This window comes from Acomys minous (assembly GCF_964271855.1).
Source record: "Acomys minous genome assembly, chromosome: 2".
NCBI lineage: Eukaryota > Metazoa > Chordata > Mammalia > Rodentia > Muridae > Acomys > Acomys minous.
In genome coordinates, this window is record NC_140484.1 from 115278583 (window position 1) to 115288289 (window position 9707).

The 9707-nt window shown below is 53.2% G+C and overlaps 1 long non-coding RNA gene across 1 annotated transcript; it reads right to left on the reverse strand.

Annotated features, from left to right (window-relative positions):
• Positions 1–6013: 6013 nt before the first annotated feature.
• On the reverse strand, positions 6014–8968 carry LOC311581654. The gene is made up of 2 exons (XR_014773833.1): positions 8498–8968; positions 6014–6249 (listed from the first exon to the last, which is right to left on the reverse strand). It is a non-coding gene; the product is annotated as an uncharacterized lncRNA (long non-coding RNA).
• Positions 8969–9707: the final 739 nt, after the last annotated feature.

Sequence of the window (9707 nt, forward strand, 5' to 3'; positions counted from 1 at the left end):
TTGGACAAGGGAGGGGCGGGGTGGGGGGTGGAAACGCCACACTTCATTGAAGACGTAACACTTCAGAGGCCTCAGACCTGAAACCTAATTGTTAACAGAGTAACCAGAAACAAACAGGGGTCTGGGACAGGAGAGGGACGCTTGTGAGTAGAGCAGGGTAAGATGGTGGTGTCAGAGAGGGGAGAGAGAGAGTTTAAAAGGGCAGGGTTAGTGAGGTAGTGCGCGTGAGAGGCAGGGCAGATGGCAGATCCTGCCTCCAACCCCCTCTCTGAAGTCTTGAGTCCCAGGACTAATACACTAAAGTGCCACGTGGAGTCGATGTCTCTCCCCCCCAGCCCCTTTCCATTACCGCTGTTGCCCCTGTGGTCTCTGGGAAAATATCTCAGGGGCCCAGCTGGTGCAAGGGCAGTCCAGCCTCTGCTTCCCTCTGCCCCTTTGATCTCCTTATCTGGCCAGTGTCTTCACTGGGTTCATTTGGGAGCTGCCCTGAGTTAATGAGTTCTCCAGACTTCATGGCCCATGCAGCTTCCCTGCTGGGCCACGGCCTTCACACTTTTGGGGCCTATGTTTTGACAAGTGCCAGAGCCGGTGGCTGCTGCTCCCCTGGCCCGAGTCTCCCCTGGTTGCCAATGTGTAAGGCTGGGAAATGACGCCTTGCTGCCACCCCACCAAAACAGGGGTTGAGAGTTCAAGCTTCAGCCCGGGTAGGGGGCAGGCAGAACAGGGAGGGAGGGTCCCTTTCGGTCTCAGGGTCCAACCTCAGCCTTCACGCTAGAGAGCTCCACACTCGCACCCACTCGGTGCTCGCATTTACCAGCCAGCCCCTCTGACATAGCCTCGCTAATCAAAGGTGCTATGCAGTCTCTAATCCCCAACCCAGCCGGAGCCAGAGGCCCCAGGAGAAGGAAGCTACTCTGTTTCCACCGCTAGCCTGCTTAGCATCAGCAGATAACCACTAAGCAGTGTCTCAGGCAGTCAGGCTCATGGGCTATCTAAGCACCAGTGAATTCTGGGAAAGCCTAGGCCTCCCAGCGGGGAGCGGGGAAGCAATGTCCTTACCTTGCTTCACACTACCTGTGCCAATCGGGTAGGCACCCCCTCCACCACGCAGGGAGGGGTAGGAGGATCAGACCTCAGAGCACGGGTTGCACACATGTTCTTTCAGTTTGTCACTGTGCTGGGCTTGGGCAGGTCTCCCGCTCTGGCTCACAAGCACCCTGTGATGAGGTGAGCCTAGAGTGGATGTCCGGTGTCAGAGCTAGTAGAGTCGGAGACGGTGTCTCTTAGTCTCTGTTTTGGGGCACAGCCTGGGCTCTGCTTCCCTTCTTTCCTCTCCACCTCCTGAGACACGTGTGAGCGAGTGTGTGTGTGTGTGTGTGTGTGTGTGTGTGTGTGTGTGTGTGTCTATGTGTGTCCCAGGACCCTCAAATCATACTAGAGCCTGAGTAAACATGGAAAAAGGTTTCCAGGCTCCAGCCAGGACCATATGGACCAGAAGTTCTGTGGAATGGAGCCCAAGAATTCAGGTAAATAAAGCCCCAGGCTCACAAAATGGCTCACTGGGGAAAGCCACTTGCTTCCAAGCCAGGCAGCTGGAGTTACATCCTTGATCCTCAAACCCCAGGGCCCACAAGTTGTCCTCGACTGCCACTCATGCACCTGCAAGTGTGTGTGTGTGTGTAGTCCATACATACAAGAATGATAAATATTTTTTAAATCTCTTCAAAATTATGAAAGTACCACTCCACAATGCAGAGACAGAAAAGGCACTGATGAGTGGCCAACCCCACCCCTCCCCCAAGTCCTTCAGCCCTTGGGTCACAAATAGATTGTATGAGGCAGGACACAGCTACTTAGAAGGCCCAACAACAGAGAGCCCGATTTCTCCCCTCCTGTACCTCCTTCCTCATCAACCTCGCCACAAAACGCCCCGATAAGGCTCTGGGAGGTTCCTGAGGCACCTAGGGGAGTCCTTCCAACCAGACCCCCACCGACCCCTCCTCACACCTTTAGCTCTTGGAGCCACCGAGCTGGCACACCATATGGAATAGATTATTCTGGACCTGAGATAATCTGATTATCTGGTCGTGGGCCAGTTGGATGCTCAGCCAGTGGCAGCCACAGGCAGCCGAGGGGGTGATGAGGAGGGAGGGGGTGGGAAGAGAGGAACGAGATTTGACAGATCACCCCTCCCCACCCCGGAAGGGCTCAAGAGGAAATACCAGAATCCCCGTGGGTCTGAAGCCCGCTGATAACACTGAGGGCGTAGATACCACCTCTCTCTTTAGGGGTGTCATATTTATGATTCATGGACTCATTCAGGTAAGTAGGGGGTGGATCTGAGCCTTAGAGTGAAAACAGGAGAAATTGAGAGCTTTGCTAGCTATCCCAAAGCAAAGATGTAAACTCAGATGCACGCTGGATCAGGTACGCCCTGCCTCTGGGGCTTCCGGGATTTCCTATGTTCGTGCATTCCCAGATGCGGCCGCCAGAGGGCGATGCAAAGCTCCTTGAAAGCTATTTATTTATTTATCTATTTATTTTATTTATTTATTTATTTATTTTGACAAGGTCTCCCTCTCTCAAGGAGGCCAGAATGACCTCACACTATACAACCCAGACTGGCCTCCAATACTGGGAAATTCCTCCCTGTTTTGGCCTTCTAAGTGCTGGGATCACAGGCTTGGAACACTGTGAAAGCTTTAAACCTGAGCCAGGTCAGCCTTCCTCCAGTCACTAGCTGTTTGCCACTAGGGATGGAAACGTATCTGACGCTATGCTTTAAGGTGCAATGAGACACTGGGAACAGGAGGGGGATGCCAGCACCTGTGGGATGGCCTGTGTGAACCTGTCTGTTCAGCAGCCCAGCAGGAAAAAAGTATTTATGTGTGGACAGACAGCAAATCGAGAAAGGGTCCCAGAGAAACAAAAAGGGAGACCAGGAGCACACACACAGCCTAGGTCCAGCAAAAGCAAAGAAAGAGGTGGGCTTGGTGGTGCATGCCTGTAGTACCAGCACTCGGGAGGTATGGGCAGAAAGACGAGGAATTCAAGGCCACGGTCAGCTATATAGGCGGTTGAACCAGCCTGAGCTCCCTGTCTCCAGATGAAGTGAAAGGTCAGTCCCTCTACTCCTGGCCTGCCTGAGATTCTTTATCCAAGCCAATCTGGGAGGGTCTGTAGCCCCAACTCAACTACCAAAGCGAGGAGTGAGACTGTGGGGTTCCTAGGGTCCCCAGTATCAGCTGCCCGAAGGAACCTGAGACAGGACATTACCCAGACAAGAGGAAGGTGGAGGGGGCTCTGGCACCCTGTCCCCACCCCCACCCCACCCCACGGCACCAAGCAGTGAAGCACCAGGTAAGTAACCTACAGGTGGGCGCAGGAGTGGAAATACCACATCAAGTTCCGGGGGTGGCCAGGACCCTCAGCCCGCTCCAAGGCTGTGTCTCCGTGACACAGGTACCTGACGTTAAGCCCAGGGGAGAGCTAGAGAGCCCAGCTATGCCAAAGGTGCTGAGGACAAATAGGGGAAGGGATGCAGCTCAGACTGACTACATGATCAAGAAATTAAAAAAGGGCTTCATGGGGCTGGCGCTTTGCTCTTAGGATGAAGGGTCTGGTGGAGCTGACCCTTGGCCCCTGAGGTGCCTTTCCAAGGCAACTCCACAGAGCCAGCCCTGGGCCTGGCCTAGGAGGTTTCTCCACCTCTGAGGTTATGTGTCCCACCTCAGACCCTGCAAGGACACAGGGTGGCCAGGGGCCAGGTCACTTTCAGCCACTCATCTTGGAGCTTGACTGTGGATCCTCACAAAGCCAAGACACTCAAGACACTTTGTTTTTTCAAGACAGGGTTTCTCTGTGTAGCCTTGGCTGTCTTAAACTTGCTTTGTAGACCAGGCTGGCCTCAAACTCACAGCGATCCGCCTGCCTCTGCCTTCAAATGCTGGGGTTACAGATGTGTGTCACCATGCCTTGCTAGTGTGTGGACTTTTAAAATCATTTCTCAGCCGGGCGGTGGTGGCGCATGCCTTTAATCCCAGCACTCCTTGTGTGGTAGCGGAATGGAGTTCAGCAGATTCTCGTATGTTGATGTTCAGAGCTAAACAACGGGAACAGCTCAAGGTGCCCCGACACGTGGATGAAAACGTGGTCCAAACCTACCACGGAATACCATAAAAAGGATGACATGGCGTAAAAGTAACTTTTATTCTCCTGGCTTAGTTGTTGTCAGGGAGGCTCACTGCCTCCTTCTGATAACGTAGGCATAGTCCTGGAAGCGTCTTACCTCCATATCATGTAACCTAATTCTAGAATGTTTTCAGCCTCTGAAAACTACTGCTTAATGAGCTCACCCTTACTTGTTCTGAGCTCTGGGCTGGCTGGTTCAACTCAGCTGTTGTGGCTTAGACTCCTCTCCCAGCTGATTTATTTAATCTGGCTTTTCTTTTGGCCCCGAATTGCTCTGCCTGGCCGCAAACTAATGTAGCTATCTGCTCTAATCTTCTGGCTTCTTCTCATTTTCTGGCTCGTTCTCTTTTCACCTGAGTTCTCTCTCTCTGCAATTCATCTCTCTGTTCCTGTCGTTGCAAAACTGCTTCTTAAGTAGCTCCCCTCTCCTCTCTTCTCATGAGAGCTGGGTGTGTCCTATGGTCTGTCAAGTCTTCTGATTCAGCACTTTTTCTGCCAATTAGACATCACTTTCAAACATGTGTGCTTCCTTCTACAAACTAACTTTACCTTCATTGTTTGGGATTAAAGGCATGTGCCACCACGCCTGGACCTAAGCTTTTCTTTACCTGATACTTGCTGTACACCAGTCTGGTCTTGAACTCAGCTCTGTTTGCCTCTGTCTCCTGGATTAAAGGTGTGTTTGTAGCCCAGACAGATCACACAGACCTAGAAGGTCTGTGATCTCTTTCCAGAGCAGCCATGTTCTGAATTAACATTCCTCCGCAATGTGGTGACCATGTACAGTTGATGAACCCCGGAAACACTGCTCAGTGAAGGTGGTGTGATTCCCCTGACAGGGGGTACCCAGAGAAGGCACAGGGAGAGGAGTGGGTGGGAGGCTATGGCGCCATGAGGGGGGGTAACGGTGTGATGGGGGGGTGGGGGGTGTAACAGGGTATGATGTGGGGTAACAGGGAGCTTTTGTTGCTGAGTAGGGACTAGGCTCCTGTTTGCGTGATGAGAATAGTTTGGAGGGGCTAAAGAGATGGCTCAGAGGTTAAGAACACTGGTTGCTTTTCCGAAGGTCCTGAGTTCAATTCCCAGAAACCACATGAAAGCCCACAACCATCTATCTATAATGAGATCTGGTGCCCTCTTCTGGCCTGCAGGCAGAATACTGTAAAAGTAATAAATAAATACAATCTTTAAAAAAAAGAAAAGAAAATAGTTTGGAAACAGATGAGGTGGCATCTTGAGTATAATTTATGTCATGGAGCTGCACTCCTCAGTAAAGGTCTCCCTCAGTGAATGAAATGAGGCCTTGGCCTCAACACTGGGAAAAACCAAACATCTAGGAGGGAAAAAAGTATGTGAGTGTATTCATGTGCGTGTGCGTGTGCGTGTGCGTGTGCGTGTGTGTGTGTGTGTGTGTGTGTGCGTGTGTGTGAATGTCACTCTGTAGCCCAGGATAGGCTCTGACTCGTGGCACTCCTCCTAAGTGGTAAACTTATAGCCATGCATAAACACAAGGCTCGGACATTTTTAGGTTATAAATTCACATTTGTATTAAAAATGTAATATACAAAATATCAAGTTGTGACTTGTACCTCAATGTACTTTTTCTTTTTCTTTTTTTAAGGAAAAAGCCATAAAGATGGTTGAGTGGGTGAAGGTGCTTGATGTCAAGACCAATGATATAAGTTTGGTTCCCTAAGGCCCAATAGAATAAGAGAACCAACTCCTGCAAGTCTTCCTTTAACTTGTACACTCAAGCTCGGGCATGCCCATCACACACACAATGAATGAATGAATGAGTGAGTGAATGAATGAATGAAAGAAATTTGAAAAAAATCATCTAATGGAAAACATACCAGAACCTTATCCCCCCTGCCCCCAGCCAGGGTCTTTGGAAATGGCTTGGTCAGTGAAGTCCTTGCGATGCATGTAGACAGATCCTGGGAAGCCCACGTAAAACACCAGTGACGTCACTGTGCACCAGTAATCCCAGCACTAGGGAAGTGGAGACAGGAGGATCCCGAGGACTGAACCGTCGAGCTCTAGGTTCATTGAAAAATCCTGTCTCCAAACAAGACGGAGAAATGATTGAGAAAGACAATAAGCAGAAGAATCAGGAGTTCAAGGCCATCCTCGGGTATGAAGAAAGCCTGAGGCCAGCCTGTGCCACATGAGACCTTATTTTAAAAACCTAAAACAAAGAAAACCCAGCAGGCATGGGGGCACACACCTGTAGGCCCAGCAGCTGAGACTTAGAATTGAGCGGGGATGTGCAAGACACTGTCGTAAGCCACCTAACAACAGAAAGCACCTAAGCAAGCCTTTGGGAGCCTCTGTGTGCTCAGGTGTGGGTACCTCTGTGCAGCAGAGGCAAGCCTGGCATTTGTTAGGCTGCAGAGACGTGGCCACGGGGCTGCCCCCCGTGTTTGCTCACTTTTCTGCATGGTCTATCTATGAATCACCTTAGCGACAGAAAGGAAAGAGGAACTGGAAAAGCAGGAGAAGGGTGAGGAAAAGGAACTGAACAGGCAAACGCTTTGGCCTCCCCTTCCCCTCTCTCCCTCCCTCTCCCCTGCAGCACTAGCAGGTACCTAGTGTAGGCGCTGTCTCCCATTTCACAGAGGCCACAGGTGAGACTCAAGCCAGGCCTCTGCTGGCCGTGGGTTAGGTGTTTCCTCCACAAGGATCTTGTTGCCCTGCCTGGCTTAGCCTTCCAATCAGAGGAAAGCAGAGAGTGGGCTCCAAATCCCAGCTGTAGAGTAGCTCCTCCCTGCCTGCCTGCCTGCGAGCCCAGCCCCTCCCTGCCTGCCTGCCTGCGAGCCCAGCCCCTCCCTGCCTGCCTGCCTGCGAGCCCAGCCCCTCCCTGCCTGCCTGCCTGCGAGCCCAGCCCCTCCCTGCCTGCCTGCCTGCGAGCCCAGCCCCTCCCTGCCTGCCTGCCTGCGAGCCCAGCCCCTCCCTGCCTCCCCAGCCAACATGGCTTTCTCATTCACTCTCTTCAGCACACACTGGCCATGGCCCAGGCCCACTGGACCCTGCCCTGTCCTGGCTCCAGTCTCTGTGGTGTAAGCACAGTGCCCTCCTTCTCTTCCGACCTTGCCACCCCCCTTGAAAACTCTTGTGGATCCCCCTGCCTTCTTTAGGGAGATCAAGCCCCCTCCCCAGCTTGCCTGCACCATCTCCTACCTCCCCCCCTCCCTGTCCCGGGCTTCGTGTCCCTGGCCCTAACCACCCAGCCCCAGACTGTGTCATCCTTTTTATTCTGTCAGCAACCCCTCCTTCTACATGTAGAAAAGCCACAATGGCAGGCCCTCTCACCATGGATCGCTGCCCTGACTACCTTCTCTGATTTCCAGGGGCACCTGCATAGCGGCTCACCCCCAGACTCAGAGCTGACCTATCCATCCTTTCCCTCCTCCCCTGGACTCAAGAGCAGGCCACTTGTCCCTTAGCCCTGGCCCTAGTGTAATAAATAGCCTGTAAATCAAAGCCAGACGCCAGTGGGTTAGAGTCAGGCTGTACGTGAGAGATGGCACCTCCGTGGGCAAGAACAGCACTGCAGCATTAGCCATGGGTTTTGAACTCAGAAGTGCTCAAAACAGGTGCCTTGGGGGCCTGGCATGGAGAAACCCAGATCCTGGGGCCTCTCTGTGCCTTGGCCTGGTGGCTGCCAGGTTCTGAGGGATCCACACGATACTGGTAGTGCTCAGCCAGGCAAAGCCTTGTCGTTAGTTATCAGGTGTCTTTGGCTGTGCCCAGCATCAAACAGTCTCAGGACCAGAAGAGGCAGACTCAGAACCCATGGGCCCCTTCCGTGTCTGGTCCAGGGACACAACCCTACCTTTACTCTGCTTCCTGCCCCCAAGTAATCCCTGGGGCTTTGAGGAGCCTTTGCTGGCTGTTTTGGAGGCCGTTGCACACTCCAGTTCCCAAGTTAACACCTTCTGCCCGGAGGGAGGCAGCCTTCGTGTCAACAGGCAGACAGAAGGTGTGAAGGCTGCCAGCGCCTGGCCCACGGGGAGCCCAGGCTGGCCCTCTGCACTGGCCAGTAATGAGAATACCACCCAGCCCTGCAGCCCCTGCCCACCTGTTCATGCTGTGCCCTCCTGCCCTCCTTTTTCCCACAGCCTGACACCCTGTGCCAGGGGACTCATGGGAGAAGGCAGAGAAGCCGGACTTAGTGGTCAGGGGCCAGGCCTTAATATGCCATCAGCTTCTTGGATCTGCTCCTAAGTGTGAACAGCTATCAAGGGCAGGTTGGACTAGATACCTCACGCCACCACCATCACACACATACTGCAGCAGTACACACCTCCAGAGGGCCAGAAGTAGAAGCACACCGAGGTGACTCAGGACATCCGGTATGTGAGGCTGTGTTGAAAGTCCGACAGGGTGGTGGGCTGGCGCCTGGTCCGATGGCGGCATAATCACAGCACGCAACAGGGTGGGTGACTGGGGACTCAAAGGGAAAGACTCAGGCCTAACTTTCTTGTGGGCACCTGGGCAGATTCCACCACAGTAAATTCCTGGCCTAGGAACACCTGCATTGAGAGGAATTCTGGGGGCCTCCGGGGATTTAGGAAAGCAGCAGATGGTTCTGATCCCTAGAGTCAGAACCTGGCCCCGAGAAGGAACAGTTCCCAACCGCCTGTGTTAGTCTGGTCTGGTGAGCCAACACTCTGACCTGAGTCCTCTGCCTCACAGTGCCAGCCTCATCCAAGTTGAACGGGCAAAGGTGACAGAAGCCTTGTGGCCCCACCCCTGACAGCAGGCTCAGCTGGGCCACAAGCCCCAGGCAAGGGCAGGATGGGGTAGTGCCAGTTAGAAGTACAGAGAGGCCACTTTCTGCACTCTCTCACCTGTTAACTACCCGGTGTCCTCTCTCTGGCTCTGGGCCTCTTCTCTGGAGGAAGCTGGGAGGTGCCACGCCCACTAGTCTACTCTGTGGATGTGTCAGGGGCCCAAACAATCATCTACCCAGCTCTTGCACACAACTGCCAGGGTCAGGCCACTCATCCGCTCATAAGTCAGCTCTGGGCAAGTGGGTGGGCTGGAGCAATGGTTCAGTGGTTAAGACCACTTACTACTCTTATGTAGAGCCTCTCACCTAACCTCCCTTCCCGGAGCAAGGGTTGTTTCCAGGAGCATCACTGTGGCCTCTGGCTTCGCCTCTTACTGGCTGGGTATGAGGAGCTTTCCCTTTTTGCGTAAAGGACTGGGCTTCTTGCCAATTCACACACAGCTTAGGGCTTGCGTTCCATGCACTTGACAACCTTCCCCCAAGTGCTGGTTGCTGCTCAACTGATGCCCCTGGAACTGGAACCTTCTCAAGGGTGCATGGGTTCTGTGCCCCCCCTCCCCCATCTTACAACAGTTTATGGGGCAGGTCAGCCTGTCTTGATGGCTTTGGGTTCTGGCTGGTAGCCATCACTCCCTGGGTACAAGTCTCACTCTAAATTAGATCAAGCCATATCTTTGTCAGACCCTGGGCTGAAGAGCCTGGGGGCATCACTAGAGACCTG